Source organism: Gavialis gangeticus, unplaced genomic scaffold, assembly GCF_001723915.1.
Source record: "Gavialis gangeticus isolate Ggan-Ray unplaced genomic scaffold, GavGan_comp1, whole genome shotgun sequence".
Classification (NCBI taxonomy): Eukaryota; Metazoa; Chordata; order Crocodylia; family Gavialidae; genus Gavialis; species Gavialis gangeticus.
Window position 1 is genome coordinate 168009716 of NW_017729022.1, and position 20488 is coordinate 168030203.

The window sequence follows — 20488 nt, forward strand, 5'->3', positions numbered from 1 at the left end:
GGCACCACACCAGAGCACCACGAGTGCTCGTAAAGCCGTGCCAGGGGTCCTGCAATGACCTCAGCTAATTCCCTCAGCACTCTGGGGTGGAGATTGTCTGGCCCAGCTGATTTAAATATGTCCAGTCCCTCCAGAAGTTCCCTGACTAGATCCTTACTGACCCTTGGCCTAGTGTAGCAGTAGCATTGGTGTATAATAATGCTGAGTATTCCACATTCCTCAATAAGCACATGCTTAAATACTAATGCAACTTCCACAATTGCTTTATTTCTTTTCTTTGAAGTCAGGCATAGTTGCTCAAGAAAGTCACAAACAAGTATGTGCAGGAACAGAGTAATCATTAAATAATAATTGTGTGATAAAAAAGTGCAGTCCCCAAATGATGCTAGAGTAGAAGGGTTCTCACACCACTTCTTGAAGGAGCAATGACACTTCAGACAGAGAAAATATTTTATGTCAACATACTATCAGTGTTAGATTATCAGCCATCAATAGTCACAAGTATTATGTCCTTGTGGAAGAATGTATGTGTAGTCTGTGTGTTCATGGGAAGCATGGGAGGCATACCTGTAGAAGATAATCTTATGGTAAGCAAAATCAGTGAATATCTCACATGGACAATCAGGTGTTGGTTGAAGATTGAGGTATTGCACCAGTAAAGACAGCTGAAGGATAAATCAGTTGAAACAAACCCAGAAAAACTCAGAGGAGCCTGCTGCTAATAAACGATTTTCTAAGTAGTGTTGTTGAAGCCATGATGGATTAGGGAATGTGCAAGAAGCAAAATTGGTTTGGTAATACCTTGGGTTGGATGAACTATGTAGTTAGGAGTGACATCAAATAAACTTTCATGCATAAAATGCTCTTCCAGAACATTTTGTACCAAGAAGTTTATTTAACATCTCTCCCAACAACACAGTTGATCCATTACAAGATGTCACCAAACCAAACTTCCTTGTCACACAGATTTTAAGGATGGACTATATTAAAGGCAGAACATATCATGTGACACAACACATCCATTCTTAATTAGAGATACAGTACATGCTAGTTCTTTACAATACTTCCTTATACTAATAAAATAAATGAAACAGTATTACCTTTACCTTGCTAATGATACAGCCCTTTCCTGTTGTTTTTGTCATCTTCTGCTTTACTTCAGTTTTCCCTTCTACTCAGAGCTCTACTCATACCCTCTACTCATGTTTACATGCACATGTGAACCATTCTGTATTCTTTGTAAAAAAAGTGGGCTCTACCACCTATTAACCCAATAATTTGATACCTCCTTTAAGCATCTTACAGTTTTGGGAGAAAAGAAAAGAAAAGAAAATGGAAAGCAGTAACTTGACTTCATTTTCTCTGTAGCTGTGATATTGCTTCATTCCTTTCTTGGATTATTTCCGTACAATCCCATTTGTGATAAAAGCTGACAAATATCAAAGAAATCATCCCGGAAGAATTGTTTTGCTTTTTGCCACCCCCTAAAGAGTTTGTGTAAAAAAACTGTTATGTAAATTAAGTTGACTCTGCTGGTGCCAAACAGGAATTATGATTAAAAGGCCTTTGGCTGTTAGAATAACAAAGTGAGTTTTGTATTAGTATTGCCCAAAGCAGCCCTTAATGGACAAGCCACACCCTTCTAATATCTCTGAATTTACAGGATGCAAAAAAAAAATGATAAAACAGACCACACAATTTTGCACTGATTGCAGAGCTCCAGAAGTTTGACATATAAGGGCACTGCAGAAAAAAACCCTTCTCGTAGCTTTCGTAAGTAAAAAGATGACATCATCTCTTTTTTCACAATGATACTGTCTTTGTCAAGCAATTAGACTTCTATTGGAAGATGTAGATAACTTTATGATAACCAAAGATTGTACATTTTTTCATGTTAATTGCAGCTTTTAGGAATATTAAAGGAGGCTACATTTTAAAGAAAAATTATGAAGGATACTTTCCCATTAAAGTAATTTCCTCCCATCCTGTACAAGTACTTTTTATATATTCAGTGTCTTCGTCTGCCAGATTTACTCATGCTGAGTAGGATCTTACTTGTTAAATTGACAAGTTGATTTTAGTGGGACCACTTGGGTGGGGATCAAGGTACAACTCAACCTCAGTAAAGCTGCTAGAACCTGGCCCAGTAGAAGTGAGGTACTGTGGGTTAAATATACTAATCTCTGCTTTCTAAGGGAACCTGCCTTACAGGTAGCTCAGAAACATGGAGCACCTGATTCACATGAGATACTGTGGTAGTATTTCAACATTAAAACAATTGAATATGGGCCTGGAATGTTTCAGCATTTTGTTTTCCATCAGAAATATTTTTTTCCTGTAAAAGGCAATGATTTGTGTGGTTATTTTTTATTTGACCAACTTCATGGTGGGACTGTGTTGGAAGGAAGAGGGGAAGTGGAGTTTTAGCTATCCTTGCTTTCTGGTGACAACTGTTAATGCTTCTCAGAATGGCACAGGCCCCCCGAGGCTGGGGCAGCACAGTGAGCTCCTGCAAGTGGTGGCAGCGCTGTTGGTGGCAGCGGGGAGGTGGTGAGCACCAACCAGTGATCGGGGACCGCCTGCAGATGCCACCAGCGGTGCCAGTGGCCGGGGACAGGGGTGGCAAGCAGGGGTGGTACAGCGCTTTTTGCATGTGCACGCACATGCACTCCCTATGAATCACCAATGCTTCTCATGCTGCTGCAGCTGAGGGTCAGGCTTGCTGCACACTAGCTGTAGTAGTCCCATGGAGTGAGTTCCACAGGGACCACTCATGGTACCCTGTTAACACCACCCCCCCCATCCCTTCAACCACCAGATGCATTATTGGTCAAAGGACAGCACCTCCTATGGCAAAACTTCCATAGAGTGCGGAGGAAGGATTTTGTTTGTTTTGCTCACCCCACTTGCTCCCACCCTCCTGCCAGATACACTATTGAGCATGGAGCTGTGCCTGCTTAATTCCTATGGCTGGGTTATACAGGCCTATGGCTGCCATGGTAAAGACTCCTTCTGGGGAGAGGGGTCATACTGGTGTCCCTTCTAAGTCAGTGCCCATGGCTGGTGCCTTGGTCATATTCCTTCCCACCCCCCCAAGGTTATGTCACATGTCAATAAAAGCAGTCTGATTGTCTGTAAAATAGGAGAGAGACATTAACAGAAGTAACTAATGGACAAGAGAAATGCAAAAGGACAGATAGACTGATCAGTGGCAAAGTAAGACCATCCAAGAGGGAAGGGCATCACCAATATCTGTGGAATGCAGGGAATTTATCAGGGATCAGATAGATTATAATGAGACATTAAAGTCAATATCCATGTTTTGTCCATGATTTTCAGTGTTCACTAAATTTATGAATTTTAGCTCCCAGGTTCATCTTTTCCTTGAACAGGAGGATTGTGAAGTTAGCAAGGGAGGGGTTGTTCTATTAAAATTGTTCTGCTACCCATGTTCATGTGTCTCTATCTTTAATCTTTTTCCTGTGATTGTTCACCCTGGAGCCTAGTTTTAGTCTAGTCTCACCCGTGCAGCTTCCATGAGGGCATTTGGAGCACTGGATGAGATATACCACATCCCTGGATAGACATATGTAGCATCAGAGTATTCTAATGGTTTTGTTGGGGAGGTGGCTGATTGTTGTAGTAGTGGAGATGAGTTGACAGGTTTTGTATCTATTGTTAATGCAGGGCTGTCTTTCATTGGATGTTTGTTAATCAGCAAAGGAATTTGCTTCTGAAAATGAGTTTGGTGAGGTTAGGGGGTTCTTTTAAAGATAGAAATAAATGTTGGGGAGCTGGGATTTATTTACTGGTGGAGTTTTACACAGGCCATTGCTTCATCTGTTACTTACCTGAGGAAAGGTGTGCTGTGCCTAAAAGCTTGAATAAATCTTTCCCACTCATGCAGTTGGGCCAGTAAAAGATACCACCCAGAAAACTCCTTGCTTTTTGCATATTTCTTGGGCCACCATTGCTACAGCATCACTTGAACATGACCAACACTTCCTGTGGATTTTCTTTTAATCATTTCTTTATGCAATGCTATGACTGCCCGATGCTATCTATCAGGTTAATGATAAAATGTTGTTTTGGGGGGCAGTACTTAACAAAAGGTCTACATTATGACAATGACCTTATAGCTGTGAAATACAATCTTCTGGTGAAATCTTAAAAGTACTTGTTTTAAAGATATTTGAGTATCTGACTTACACCAGAATCAGTCTGTCTACTCTTATTGAAATTAGTTTGAGTTAGATGCTTAAGTATCTTTGTCTGAGCCTTAGAAACTGCAGTGAGGTAGAAATCTTTAAAAAGATAATTGATGGAGAAAAAATGCTCCAAAAGAACTAAATTGTCATGTATGTAACATTTAGGTCCGTCTTGGTGCTCAAAAAATAGCTTGCCATGTATCCATACTGTACTGTTCTTGTATCTGTTGCATTTATCCAAATAGCCATCTGTCTTCAAAACTGTACTTGGGAAATGGAATAAACCTCTGAGCATCTTGGCATCTTTTCTGCTTATTATCCTCATTATCATATTTTCATACATTCCTTCTTTTCAGGGTTTGAGCAGAGAAGCCCTTTTTAATTAGACTAGTGTAATATGATCACTGCAGGGGTCAGGAAGGAATTTTTCCCTGGTGGGTATCATTGTACAAATGGCTAAAAGGCATAATGTTTATTTTGATTTGACCTTCTTTTCTGGCACAAAGTGCTGGATGCAGGACACAAGTCTTCATGGACCACTGATCTGATCTGGTAAAACAAACCCTATGCTCCAATTTATATTGCATGACTGGGCTTTGACTTAGATCATTAAAATGCACAGTCAACTGAAGACTGTGAGGAGTCTTGGATATACAGTGTTAACTTTTTTGTAACTAAAACCCTCACTCAGGAATCAGTGAACAAAAGGAACCCGAGATTAGTATGAATCAGATGAGCAAGACACATATAATGTAACAATAAAAGCAAAAGCTCCTTTCCAGAGATGAAATAGCTGGTGAAAAAAAGAATGCCAATCTTCACAGATGACTGAAACTGACAGAAGAGTCTTTGTAGTACTATAAGCATCACCTCCTGCATGGGACAACCTCAAAATGCTTCTGAATCATCTTTGGGATACATAAAAGCCAAAGACTGATAAAAAAAGATGAGTCAGAGCTTCCTCAGAGGCTTTAGGGGGGACTTTTCCTGACCTTTTGCAAGGCTGTGGTTTTAGCTCCCAGGGAGAGCTGCAGTGAAAGGAGAGAATTCTGCAGATGTAGTTGCAATAGGTTAAAAAAAATGCATCTTTTCTAGTTAAAGCCAAAAATTTATAAGCCGATTTACAGGAACCTTCCAAAAAGATGAAGAAAAATGTCAGCTGGTGAATGAAAGTATCTAATCCCTGAGTAAAGTAAGGCCAAAAGTAATTTAATTGAAATATTTGAAACCACTCAGTGCTTACAAACAGGCATGGCATTTGTCCTGGGAGAAAGTCTTTTGTCCTGGGATCATACAGACATTCATGTCTTCAAGTCATTCTGAAGTACGTTGGATAAAATTCACTAACACTTTTTTCCCCCAAGATATCCTGTTGTATGTCTGTACTATTACTACAGTTCATTCCAGGGACCCAGTAATCTGATTCAAGCCTGTCAGGCTGCATGCTCTTGCTAGCCACCTACTGAGCAGCAATGCAATGTGTACCTCAGTGCCACAACAGTATTAATCTGGGTTAAATTCCAGAGCAACCCATCTCAAGTCAAATGATATGTCTGTTTCCAGCCTCAGTCCTCATTTAGGTTGAGCACAGACTTAAGTTTACTTACTTGCCCTTCTTTCTACTCACGTAGACATCGAACTAGGTGGATTGAGAATTTTCAAACCTGATTAGAGGATTTAGCCACATATCTCCCGTTGGATTGAGTGGGAAGTATAGAACTAAATCCCTGATCATCATCTTTGAAAATCTTGAAATGTGAATCTAAGCCTCCTGGCCGGCTTTGAAAATCTCAACCATTGTGTTTAAGTGTTATGAACCATACGCAGGCAGACAAGATTTTTTGGGTAAATCTGATATCAGATTTACCCAAAGAACCTTCTCTGCCTGTGTCCTTAGACCAACATGGCTACAACCTATACCCATGAACTGTACTTGTAATTCTGCATGGCTACAAATGTATTTCTGGAATTCAGGTCCTGTGCCTTGCCTTTGGGCTAGGTACAGACATTCAAAAAGCCTGAAGTTGAATTGATTCAATCTTTGCAGGTTAGTCTAACCTGGCTAGGCTAAATCAGTTTGTAACTGCACAGACATCCCAGATATGTAGGCACATGCCTGCAGTGGCTCAGGCTAGAATCTGGGGGGTGCTAGAGCAGCCCTCCATTTCCTTGAACAACACTGAGCTGAGAGGGGCATGGCCAGGCCCCAGCAGGACGCTCTGATTAGTTCAGCAGGGAATTGATAACAGTGTTTATCACCCCCTAACCCAGTGTTTATTACCTCATTAAAAATGACAGCAGGACATTACCAGCTACCTGTTGATTCTGCTTGTTGATTCAGCAGGACCATAACCAGCATGTGGTCTGCTAGCTAATACACAGACACCTCTCTGCAAGGCAGAGGGGAGGGGGGAATTCCTGCTTAGCAGGGAGTGGTGAGGGGGTTGGAGAGGAGCAGCCTGCAGTTCTTGCTGGAACTGCAGCCAGGGAACAGAGGGGAGGGGCTAGCCCTGCTATGAAGCAGAGCCTTGCCCAGCCCAGAGAGCATGTCACGATCCTGGGAGTGTCTGGTTTATCTTAAACCAGCAAGGGGTCTGGGACAGACATTGCATAAACTGGTTTGACCCAAATCAGTTGTCTGATACTACATTCAACCGAGTTTATCTCAAACCAGTTTCAGCAATTTTCAATCTGGTTTATGTGCACTGAACATCTGTTCTGTTACAGGTTTCAACCAGTTTCTGATCCCTTAAACTGGTTTATGTTTAATGTCTGTCCCTTTGGAAAGAAGCCAGAAAGTAGTTTCTCTTATTATGCATTACTCTTAGTATGGGTCTCCTGTGCCTGCACTTGAACCTGAAATGGTTCAGCCAGAAGGAAAAGTAAGCCACAGGGAGTGTGGGTCAATAAGATAGGCAATTTCCTGGAAGGAGGGAAGCTTTGGTTCTGGCCCTTGTTCCTGCCACCAGTGATATTTTTGCATCTGGGATTTAATAGTAATTCAATAGACCTCCTTTGGGACAGCTTCTTATCCCACTAGGGTAAGAGCAGGGTCAGTACCCATCTGACTGAGACCTACTTCCTTTGGTTTACTCCTTTTCTGGTCCCACATATCTTGTCCTGTAAGCCACACTCAACAGGAAAGTACTCTTGGCCCTGCTTAGCCCATAGTCTGATAGTTAGACCACATTGCTAGGAAGTGGAAGATAATCATTTCACTTGGGGGGAAGGGAGCCAAGAACTGGATATCCCACTCCCAAAATGTACATGGTGTAACGTGCTTTCCCCAAGAAAGCAGGATCTAAAGATCTGCATAGGTGGCCTGAAAGGCCTTTAGCATGGCTAAAGTTAACTGTGCAAGTGGTACTTCCCTCACTAAAAGTGCAGCTGGATTTGGGTCTATGTATTGTGCAGGATGGGTCTGCAAAGCTTTATGAGGATATACTTACAGAACTTGTAAAGTCCATAGGCAATATTTGTGGATCTTGTAACCAGGCCAATGGATCTTATAATCTCTGTAAAACATATAAGTGAACTTACAGTACTCTCCAAGACCTGATAAATCTGAGAGATTTACATTTCCATAACATATAAAGCCACATGTGTCAACCTAATGTTATTTAAAGAACTTCTGAACTAGTTCTTATTAAGGAAAGAAAGAAAAAAAGAAATAAAACAAAATTAGAGTGCATATTACAAGCACTGCTGAAAAATTGATTGTCCAGAAAAAGTTGGAAGAGTTTTCCATAAGTGAGTAACACCCTTTTCAAAATCTCCGGTCTCAATTTGCCTTGTCTCAATAACCTCAAAGCTTCCATCACCCCACCCCCTCACAAGCCCTTTTCTGGTTGGAGACCACACATCAGAAACTTCAGACAGAAAGCAGCTTTTTACAGAAAGTTAGGATGAGGGATAGGATAGGAGATCAAAACCGGGTTTCTGATGGAAACTTTTACAACCTTAACTCTGAAGCAGCTACTTTTGACTCCATAACAAAGCATCAAAAGAAGTCTCTGCCATTTATCAGTGTTATCAAAAAGCTAATTGTTGCTATCACATATTTGACATTTATGTTTTTTACCTTTTAAGGGTTAGTATATAAATACCTTCTGACTCTCTGTTGGATCACTTATAATAACTGCTGCATGTTGCTGCATTTTAATAATATTCAGGGGCTGGTAGCCAATAGCAAGAAATACAGCCTCTCATTGAATAATGCTATCTTCAGTTAAAAAATTTTGGAGTTGGGCTAAAACTAAAAATACCCACTAATGGCTAATACTTTCAAACAAATTTGCATTCCCTGCATCACTATGTTAGTCCCAGTTCTTACAGGTGTTCATATACTGTAAAAAATCTGAGCTACTTGTTCAAAGAGGCTAGCAGGCAAGGCATATACTGCTTTTCCCCCAAGGCTCTTAGAACTAATGGCTGGAGGCTAGGGGGAAAATGTACTTTTAAGGTGCTGTTTGGGGGTGTTAGTATTTTCAGAAGTCCTGAATGGAGCCAGCACTTCCTACCATAGGTACTCCACTGGTAGTTGATGTTTTCACAATGCTGCACTCCCTCAGACTTGTCAGGCAGTTGCCACTAGTGCAGCAAGTACCCAGCCCTTTTTGCAATTTCAGATCAATTTTGCTTCTATCAAAATTGGGGAGGACAAACCTAACAATGCTCCCACCTCTGAGCAGCCATAATTTTGCTCCAAGTGAACAGAGAACAGAGGTATGTTAGTTTTGTGTATGTGCTTCTAGCAAAGGAGAGGGCAGGTTGGAGGACATAGTGGTCCTGTGTGCCCCACCCCACAATTGGTTACCACCACCATGTATTTCCTAAACTCTAGGTGCAAAAAGTCATAGCTAATAACACGTTTCACTGACTGCTGTAAAGGGGGGAAAGAGGGAGAAACAGTAAGTGAAGGTTCAGTGTTCTGAGCTCTATTTAGGAATTCTCCAGAGAGGAACAGAGAGAATCAACATGAATAACTGCTAGCAACTTTCTCGTTAATTAAAATCTGACAAGCAGCTGGCAGCTGAAAGGGGGAGCTGTAGGTGGGGGAATCCTGTGGTTCACCACTGCATTCCTTACATTCATAAAAGCTAGGGAATATTTCACTGTAGGCCCGCCAGAAATGTAGATGGAAATGTGAATTAAAAGAAAGAGCTGTTTTGAGGTGACAGAGATACTGGAGGGGGCCAAGATAATCCACAGACTGAAATATATGAAGGTTTAGTGACACGTAGGAGGTGGCTCCTGTAAAGAGCATTTATTTTTAAGAGAGGTAATAAGAGTCAAGGGATGGTTCGGCTTGCAGGGCAAGCACATCCAGGCAGGACAGTCAGCTTAGGAAAGGGGCAGCATAAATTTCCCCTGTGTTAGCCCTTAGAACCCAATAGTGTGTTGGCAGTTTTGGACAAAGTTTTCAGACAAATGTCATTCTGTATGCCTTAGTATGACTAAGTTATACATCTTCATGAGTATCATGGAACTTGAGGTACCACTGCTTATATGCCAATGCTCTAAGGGCTGCTTTTGGGTTCATTTGGATACCAAAATAGGTATGGTTCAGTAATTTATTGAAGAATTAAAAAAATAAATTCAGAAATCTGATTTTTCTCTGGCTGTGGACTAAGGGCCAAACCTTAAAGAAAAACTAAACGTTTCTTCTCTTTATCATGTTCTTTCAACACCACAGGCTGCTGGCATGACTTAGCATTGTTTCCATACTATTGCTGTCCTGGAGGCTGCCTATACACATGCTCGGGGGTGGGGGGCGGAGCATTTTAATTAGAGCAGTTCCCGGATAGCTGCTATAATTAAAACAGCTTATTGTCATGTGTATTAAGCCCCCACGTGTTTTAAAATGGCTGCAGGACACTTTATCTAAAGTTCATTCAATGAGCAATGAGCATCAAACAATTTTAATCCCTCTAGATAGCCATCACAGAGAAAAAGAATGGATCCAGCTGGAACATGAAACCATCTTATTTGAAGAATGATAGGTCTGGCAACAATGTATTGTCACAGCAGCACTGATTATAAGATCAAGCCTTGCAGGGTATAAAGAATCCTGGGGTGTGTGTTTACCAGCTAACGTCAGCTGCTTCCTACTTCTGCCTGCTCGTGGCTTATTTTTAGTTCATATTAAGAGAGGCATTTCCTTTCAAAATCTTTTCTTTCAATTTCTACTATTCATCAGATACGGCAATCTCTAATTTCTAAAAAAAAAGTTGTTTTGAATGATAAACTGGATTTTTTTTTTCAATTTAAAAATGTCAAAATATTTGTTCCCCCCATTTCAGGCAAATATCTTTTAGTAAAAAAAAATAAATCATGAAAACTGACCATTTCCTGGAAAATGTTTTAGCTTCCGTGAACTGGCATTTTGTTAAAATATTCCCAAACCAGCTTTTACAAAAACTATTGACAGCTGACACTATGACCATAGCACGATCCCAGGAAGTACTTCAAAAGAACTAACTCATCTCTTTGTCACATTTTCCATATTAAACTGTGGCAGAATTCTGGTTATAACTTATTCACAAAACTCTATCACTGGCATCCACCTTTTTCTTGAGATGTTCATTACCTCTCTACGTGTGTGGCATAGATGGATGAAAACAGCTCAGTAGAATGTATTACACAACCAAACATTTTAGAGATAGACGTGGTTTCTGCTTAATTGAAGAGCAGCCAAAATCAGACTGACTAGAATTATTTTTCATCCTGATCTTGCTGGAGTTGTTCAGTATAAGGGTGGTAGCCTTGCTTCTCTGTATCTTGTTTAAAAAAAAAGGCATTTAAATTGAAATGATAAAAATAAATTACACTTACCCTCAGTGCACAGACTTAAGCACAGAAGACTCAGTGCTAGCGCAGCATCAATTGCAAGACCACACAAAGCTCAGGGGTAGCTGGATCAGCCCCAGAGAGGCTAAAATCAACATCTCCAACCTGACATTTTGAGCCTGGCATCTTCACTGACCTACACACACAGGTCAAGTCCAAGTCTTGCCTCAAGTCTTGTCTCTTTTACCCACATAATGTTCAAAGACTCAGGTTTTATGGTTTGTCCAGGCTGCTAAGGCTCTTGTCCAAGTATTTTCTGGCTGTTGTCCTTCCTCATGTACTTCACCAAAATTATCACCCTCTCTTTGGCTTAATTCCAGCCACATTGCCATGCACTGTCAAAACTATTCAACATCTTTTGGTTCAAGCATCATCCTTCTGACTTGTCAGTCAAACTACATTAATCTCTCAGTTGCACAAGTCTACATGCCCTCCTTTCTCTTTTATCTTCTAACATTGCTCCTGAATCCTCACTGACTCCTGCTTCTCCTCTGCCAGTGAAGCAAGCATTCATCACCTGCTGTTTCTCCTCTCACTCAAGCACCTTCCCACCTTTTCCCCCGGTTGTCCTAATATATTGGGAAAAAGTGCCTTATCACAATTCATAAAACCACCAACTTACCGTCCTTTAAAAATCTTTTTTAAACCTACCCAGCCTTGGTGTTACAAATAACTCTGATCTAGCATTGATTGGGCAAATGACAAGCTATGACTTCTGCTCTACTGTTTGGCTCAGTTTTCTTGTTACTTCACCCTTCCAACACAACCCTGCCCAGTTTGTCTGCTTTATCCACCAGTTGCTTCTGACTGATGCCTCAAATGTGAACTTTCTGGGACAGGGCTTGTTTGTTACTTGTCTGTACAGTAATTAGCAGAATGAGAACCTAATTCTTGGCTGGCAAATCTAGAGTATTTGTAGCAGTACAATCATGGACCTATGATGTGATTGGAGTAATAGAGACTTGCATAACTCCGTTGCATGACTGGAGAACTGGCATGGATGGGTACAAACTGTTCAGGAAGGACAGGCAGGGGAGAAGAGGAGGAGGTGCTTTATGTAAAATAGCTGTATGATTGCTCAGAGCTCCAGTATGAAACTGGAGATTGTGGCCTGTTGAAACTCTCTGGGTTACAATCAGAGGGAAGAGCAACAAGGGGGATGTCATGGTGGGTGTTTGCTATAGACTACCAGGCCAGAAGAATGATGTGAATGAGGCTTTCTTCAAACAACTAGCAAAAGGGACCCCTTCAGTGAGCTAAAACACAAAAAGGAAGCTTATAAGAAGTGGAAACTTGTATAAATGACTAGGGAGGAGTATAACAGTATTGCTTGGGCATGCAGGGATGAAATCAGGAAGGGTAAAGCACAACTGGAGTTGTAGCTAGCAAGGGACATGAAGGGTAACAAGAAGGGTTTCTTCAAGTATGTCAGCAAAAAGAGGAAGACCAGGGAAAGTGTGGGTCCCTTACTGAATAGGGGAGGCAAACTAGTGATAGAGATGATGTGGAAAGGCTGAAGTACTCAATGCCTTTTTTACCTCAGTTTTGTCATCTCTCAGACACCTGTACCTGGCAGCATAGTCTGGGGAGGAGGTGAGCAGGCAACAATGGTGAAATAACTGGTTAGGGACAATTTATAAAAGTTGCATGTGTGCAAGTCAATGGCCAGACACTATGCACCCAAGGGTGCTGAGAGAGTTGTCCAATGTGACTGCAGAGCCACTGATCATTATTTTTGAAAACTCATGGCAATCAGGAGAGGCCCTAGACAGTTGGAAAACAGCAAATATAGTCCCATCTTTAAGAAAGGGAAAAAGGAAGATCCAGGAAGCTACTGACTGGTCAGCCTCGCCTCAGTCGCTGGAAAAATCATGGAGCAAGTCCTCCATTTTGAAGCACTTGGAGAAGAAGGTGACTAGGAACAGTCAGCATGGATTCACGGGGTGCGTCCAGATGAGCCTGCACATGCCTCTTGCCATGTCTCAAAGCAGTTTGAGACTTGGCAAGGTGCACACTGGGAACAAAAAAACCTTCCCTGTGCTGCATATTTGCAGCCTGGGCTCAACATTTGATATCTGGATATCCAGGTATCCAAAAAAAAAAAAACCCACAGAAAAAAAAGCAGGGGCTCTGGTCCTCCAAAGAGCCATCTCTAGGGCTGCCCCTTGCCCCAGTGCTGCAGCACACTACAGCATGTGTGGGGCAAAGAGCTGTGCAGGCTGCAGCGACCTGGACCAGGGCTTCATCCCCAGGTAAGTAGGAACTGTTGGTGGGGTTGTGTAGTAAAGAGGTGGGGGGAACTGTGGGGGGGGGGGGGCTAGGGAGAGATAAGGGCCCTGACTGCCCCCTGCAAGGCCCACAGCCCTCCCTCCACAGCAGCAGCAGCCACTGGGGCACTCAGGGCCCTCCTGGCACAGCCCCCCACGTGGCCCTGGCTGTGTGGCACCTGGCGCTGCCTGTACCACATCGCTCTGGCCCAGCCTGTGGTGACAGATAACAGAACAAGAAGCAATGGGCTCAAGTTGCTGCAAGGGCAGTTTAGTTTAGATATTAGGTAAGCTTTCTTATTAGGAGGGTAGTAAAGAATTGGGGCAGGTTACCCACAGAGGCTGTGAAATTTCCATCCTTGAAGGTTTTTAAGACCCAGCTAGACAAAGCCTTGGCCAGGGTGATCTAGTTGGGGGTGGTTCTACTTTGAGCAGGGAGTTAGACTAAATGACCTCCTGTGGTCCCTTCCAACCTTAATTTTCTGTGATTCCATGGCCCCAGATACCTTGCTCCCCTGCAGAGCCTGAGGTGGGATGGGAGCCCTGGGCTGGTGGGGGATATCCAGGAGGAGCAAGTAGGAAGCAGGGGAGGAAGGAGGGACCCATCTGCTGCTGCCACTGTCTTTGACTAACCAGGAGGTAGGGAAGTCCTGGGACAACTCTTGTCTGGCTCAGCTGGGAAGAGTAAGTGCATGGGGTGCTGGGCTCAGCAACAGCATGTAAGTCCCTGTTCCATCCCCCTCCACCGCATTTTGTCCACCAGCCTGGGGGCCCCAGCTTTGAGGAGAGGCAACATGGGGTGCCAGGCTCAGCGGGGCATGGGCAGGAAGTTTCCCCTTCTAGCAGCTGCTCTAGGCCAGAAGGTGACATGCAGGGGGATTGGGAAGAGAGAAGTACCTAGAAGGGGAGACCCACCCTGCTGTCCCTGCCTGAGCCTGGCATCCTGCACTAACATTCATAGTAGCCTGAGCTGAAGCAGGGCAAGAGTGACTCTGGGGCTCCCCTCTCCCCTGAGTCTACTAGGCAGCGGCTCCCACAGGCAAATCCAGCTGGAGAGGAAGGAAAGGAAATAGGAGGGGAAGGAAAGTGGCTGTATTAGTGGGGAGGAGGTACCAAGAGTTAGAAGAGGGAAGGAGTCTTGCCTGCTTCAGGGATTCAGAAAGGTCCCCAGCAGCTACTGCCACACCGCGGTCTGTCAAATAGGAGGCTGAGGTGCAATCACCCCTGTGGAGCCAGAGACATCTCCTACACCCCTCTTTTCAAATTCCTATATCCACCCATGCCCAGACCTCTTGATTTTCAATTATATATAGACAGTGCTCTGCTCTTATCAATATGCAAGACTGGCAAAGGACCAAAAAGTGCTGGTTGCCTTCATTTCCTGTTGAGAGATGTTATGCCTATGTTAGTCTAAAGTCAGGAAGAAAGCAGGGCAGTGTCACACCTTAGAGACTAATATGTTCAGAGAGATATAAACATATATAAGCAACAAACATGTAATAGGCTGTAGCCTATGAAAGCTCACACCCCTCTGAATGAGTTAGTCTTTGAGGTGCTACCATGCCCTGCCTTCTGCCTGTCATTTCCTGTTGATTACAATGGGAATCAATGGGTGGTAAGCACTACCCCAGAGATGCTCTGCATTTCTCAGGATTGGGTCTGAGGAGAGCTGAGGGTTACTTACTTCATAACTTATAAGACCAGAAAAAATACCCAAAAAAGGGGATAAGGGAACCCCCCCCCCCAAATTAAAGCACAATAAGCAGCTAGGTAAAAAGAGATAATGCAACCATACTGTTAGTAAAGGAAAGGAAAGAAAGCTGTATCTTAAAAAACAGAGCTTAAAAGGGAAAAACAAAATATTGACATGCTTATTTTTTTCTAATAACTTTCTTTCTTTTTCCATTAATGAAAATAAGAAAAATATTGGAAAGAAACTTCTGCCTTCTGTGTCTTGTACAACACCCTTATTTAACTCTGCACCTTTTCCCATGGACATAATAAAAAGGCTCAGAGAAAACAAGTGTTTGACTGGCTTTTAACAAGCATATCATGTGAAACACCTGTAATCGTTTGATTCGGTTTTTGTTTTGTTTTGTTTTCACAGGCTTGGTTTCCTGGGAATAGTCAGATGACTGATTCTGCCCAGATTTTATGCTTAAACCATATATAGCTGAGTAAGCAAATCTAATGTCTGAGAAGGTGAGACCTAACTTTGCAAGATCCTCAATATCTCCTGCCAATCTTGTAAGCAATCCTCATTTCCTGCTGTAGTTATTGCTAATTGAAGGTGTTTGCTTCCTTGCAAAAGGTTCTCAACAATTTATGGGATAAGGCCTTAGTGGAGCTGAAGGCAAGTATTTCTGGAATGCTGCCCCCCCCTTTTTTAAAGAAAATAAAACTGTATATTTCAGTGGTGAAAGTTATGCAAGATTCTACAAAATAGGACTCTGTCTTCATATTTGAACACGTGTACAAAAATGCATTTCAATTACTTTATGGTTTTGTCATCAAATGCAGAAATAGCCTTACACACCACAGTAAGACAGCTCAATGGGTGGTCTAAAACTCATATCTCTCCTCCCTATAACAGAAAAGGAAACTCAATATCAAATCTTTGGAGCAGAGAGCAATGTGTGGCTATAAGATCAGATAATTACTGCAAGGTTTACACTAATAGGGCCATTAATCCTTGCTTTTTTAGGTTCACATACTTGAGAACTTTTAATCAGCAATTTGGGGTTAGAAGAAGTGGGTGGCCAATTAATTTGTTATTCAACTTTTCACAATCAATTTAATAATATGCTATGAATATCAAAGGGCCATGGGGCTTTTGTACACTGACTGCTCGAAGCTAAAGCAAGTGCTTTCCCCTCCAGAAGATGGATTTTCATCTGGGAGGAAAACTTTTTTTTTGTGAGTCATAATGTGTGAAACATAGTTTACCAATTTGGCATTTGTGTAGGATTATACATATAGTTTGACCTCAACCGTCAAGTCTGAACACTGCAGTTGAGCTTATAACTGCAAAATAGATCCAAACTAGAACACTGTGTCTGAATTTCCTAGAACTCCCAGGAAGCTTGGTTTCACACTAGGCCTTTAGTCACACTAGGCCTTAAGGCTGTTCATTCAACCTACTTCACAGGAATAGATCTCTGCGCTCAAGTAGGACCTTGCTTTCCACACTGGTCTGTACAGATCAGCCACTAAACTGGATCTCTTGTTTGGATTTATCACAGCATAACTGCGCAGAGTTTAATCTAGATTGCATACTAGGATGCTAGTGGTGTCAGTCTGTATTTTAGGAACCTTCAGTTGCAACAATAAGTCTTCTCCTCTCCCTTCCCCTCCCCTCAATCACTGCTGGAAACAAATCTCAATTAAGAACACTGATCTGAAAATGAAAATTCAAAAAATCTTAGTTATATTTTCTCAGTGCTGTTCTCGGTTTAACTTCTGTACTTTACTACATTTGGTTGGTCAAAAATAAACTATTCAGTTCCACCTCTGTTCCTACTCAATTTCACTTTCTGGTATCTATAACTAACGCGAGGCTTTTGTATCCAGGTTGCAAATACTTCTATGACAAAGGATTATTTGAAATGCAGATGTTATGAACGAGTTTTAATTATTTAACCTTAAAAAAGTTTCTGTTAGGCTTGGTCAACTTTTTTTCTGCTAGCAGATCTTTCCCCCATGTTCAGGGGCAGATCATAGAGAGTCAGGAAAGATTTGTAACCCATAGTCAGATTGGTACAGACTGTGAGGGGTTTTGCTTTCCTCTGTAGTGGGGGCATGGCCCTCTACCCCTTCTTCCCCCTACCCCTCCATGTAAACTTAAATTGTACTTACAGTGACACTGACCCTTGTAAGCGCCCAAATTAAAACCTTTACTTTATTTGTGATTCTTGAGGCAATCTCTGTTAGAGGCCATACAGAGAATTCACAGAATCATAGAACAGCTGGGAGGGACCTCCAGAGGTCATCTAGTCCAACTCCCTGCTTAAGGCAGGATCATCCTATCCAAACCATCCTATACAATACATAATCTAAACTCTACATAAGACTACCATCAACCCCAACAACACAGACTTAGCACCTAACCTGACACAGATAAATCAGGGGAACCATGACAGACAATGTCCTGCTTCTATGAAATGTTGTTAACATATGCTCAAGAGATCCTGGGTAGAGGGCCATATCCCCCATGGCAGAAGATAAAAAACCCCACAAGTACCAATCCGATTGTGGGGTAAAACTCCTTCCTGACCCTAAATATAGTCTGACCCTGAATGTAGGGAAAATAACTTCTAGTGAGGAACCTTTGGCTTTGGTCCCAGCAGGAGCATTGGCACACCCCAAAGTCCCCTGCTTTGGCTCTAGCTAACACTCAATGCCCCTGACACATGTAGCAGGAAGTAGGGGGCAACCATCAAGGCCCAGAAACGTGGGATATACCCATAGTAGAACACAGGCATGGGTATACCTAGATCGTCCCTGGCCTGTAGCTGTCCAACCTCTTCTTGAATATCTCCAGTGATAGAGAGTTCACAGCTTCCCTAAGCAGTCTATTCCACTGCCTCACTGTTCTAACAGTTAAGAAGTTTTTCCAGATATCTAATTTAAACTTACTTTGCTGCAGTTTCAAACTGTTGGTCAGCACCTTCCTCTCTGCAGCAAGACAAATAATGTGCTTCCCTTCTTCCCCTTTCAAGTATTTGAAGACTAATATCAGGTCCCCTCTTAAGTGCCTTTTCTGCAAGCTGAACATGCCTAGCTCATTCAGCCTGTCCTCATATGACTTTCCTTCCAAGCCCTGCCTTTAAACCCTCTCTAACTTTACCACATCCTTTTTAACATGTGGATCCCAGAATTCTACACAAGACTCCAGATAAAGCCTAAAGAGCACTGAGTAGGGAGGCACTAACATCTCTCGTGTCTTGCACCTAATGCTTCTGTTGATGCATCCCAAAACCACATTTGCCTTTTGTATGGCTGCATCACATTGCAGACTCATTGAATCTGTAGTCTTCCAAGACTTCCAAGTTCTTTTCCGTACTGCTGCCACACAGACAAGTGACCCCTATTTTGTATTTGTGTTTTTGATTATTCCTTCTGAGGAGTAGCACCTTTCATCTGTCCACACTGAACTTTATCCTGTTAGCTCTAACCCAACTTTCCAATCTGTCAAGATTCTTCTGAATTGTGCTTGCATCCTCCAACATGATTGCAGTCCTTCCCAGTTTTGTCTCATCTGCAAACTTGCTCAAGAAACTTTCTATGCCAAATCATTAATAAACACATGGAATAGCACTGGGCCCACGACAGACCCCTGTAGGACTCCGCTTGAAACCTCTTGCTATTCTAACATGGACCCATTGGTATTACCCTTTGCTTGCAGCTGTTGAGCCAGTTATCTATCCACTTTGTAGTAGCCGACATTTTATCTACCCCACATTTCTCCTATTTATTTATCAGAATGCAAAAGTGATGAAGGGTTTCCTTGGAGCTTGCAAGTCAATCAGGGTGTTTGCACTCTTGGGACAAGGATCTGCAGCAGGCTGTGCGCACAGAATCCATGCACATGACTGGACAGCTGTAACTCCAGGGTGCGAAGCCCAGGGAAAAACAGGGGAGACTAACTGGGGAGAGGGGAGCTGAAGCTGTGTGGTAGGGGTTGTGCAAAAGGGTTTCCCTCCCCACTCTTAAGACCACTGGAAGAAATCAGGCACAGGGGTTGCTAGAGGAAGCAGCAGTTTTCTGGGAGAGCTAAAGAAAGCAGCAGGCAATCTTGGCTGTGTAGTAGCTCCAGCAGAGTGCTTAATAACATGCAGCCAAAAAACGGCACTCCAGGTGCCAAACACAGGGCAGCTGCCTTGGGAAGTGTCTGGGGAATGGTGTGATTGATTGCAGGTGCCCAGGAAGGACTAGAAAAGGGAAGAAACCCTGGTCTCCAGAGTAGTCACACCTGAGGTCTCAACAGGTATTCTCATCTTTTGTTCAGATGACAGCATCACCACCCCTCTTCTGAGGTGGAGTGAGCACCCTCCCCGGGGCTCCACTGCAGCCACTCTACAGTGGGCTACTTGGCTGCAAGTAGAGTGATTTTTTGCGGAGGCATGACTGATTAAGTGTATACGCCTGGTCTAAGTTGCCTGAGTGTTAAAGTTGATAACATAATTGCTTTTGTTATATGATAAGTCTTTGCTTTTCCTGCTAGTATAGCTTATTATTGAGCTCATTGAAAATATTGTGTTTGTTATTTATGGGATGTTGAATTTGTCAGTCTCTCAGTTGTTATTGTAAATAATCAATGATTGTAAGTAGTTATGTAGTGTGTGGTCTGGTGCAGGGAGGACCACAGGAGAGCACTCCAGTGAGTGGTGCTCCCAGCCTGTAGATGGAGTGGGAGCAGACCAAAACCTATTGGCACCCCAGGATCCCAAAAATTTGGACATGACTGTGGGTAGCCCCGTCACCAGGGTTATGAGAAGGTTGTGTGAAACCTCGTAAAAAAAATCTTGCTCAGGTCCAGATATGCTATATCCACAGCATTCCCTTCATCCACCCTGGTAGTTACTTTGTCAGACAGACCTTCTTCCTTGACATGATTTGTTTTTCGTAAATCCATGTTGGCTGCTTGTGATCTGCCTTTCCTCCTGCAGATGCTTGCAAATGGCCTTCTTTTGGTTATGCTCCAGTAACTTCCTAGGTACTGAGGTGAGGTTAACTGGTCTATAGTTCCCCAGGTCCTTCTTTTTGCCTTTTTTTTTTAAAAAGTGCACTATGTTGGCTCTTTTCCAGTCCCCTGGTACCTGGTCCATCTCTCATGACTTCATGAAGATCATTGCCCAGGGTTCCAAGATCTCCTCTGCCACCTCGGATGAAGCTCATCCAGCCCTGCTGACTTGAATTCCTTCAGACCCAACAAAAGCTGTGTGACTATCCCTTTCGTTATCTCCTCCCTCAGCTTGTCCCCTTCCTTATCCAAATAATCCCTATTAGGTGTCTGGCTGCAGCTTAATTTTTTGGTGAAGACTGAGGCAAAATAACTGTTGAATAGATTTGCTTGCTTTGCATCTTTGGTTAGGAGTCCTCCCTCCCTCCCCCCCCCCCACCTTATTAACAGAGGGCTCCCGGCTTCCTTGGTTTTTTTTTCCT

The 20488-nt window shown here is 42.7% G+C and overlaps 1 long non-coding RNA gene across 1 annotated transcript; it reads right to left on the reverse strand.

The window, feature by feature from the left end:
* Nucleotides 1-311: 311 nt before the first annotated feature.
* Nucleotides 312-11447, reverse strand: LOC109297085. Its single transcript, XR_002097198.1, has 3 exons — nucleotides 11043-11447; nucleotides 7658-7723; nucleotides 312-567 (listed from the first exon to the last, which is right to left on the reverse strand). It is a non-coding gene; the product is annotated as an uncharacterized LOC109297085 (long non-coding RNA).
* Nucleotides 11448-20488: the final 9041 nt, after the last annotated feature.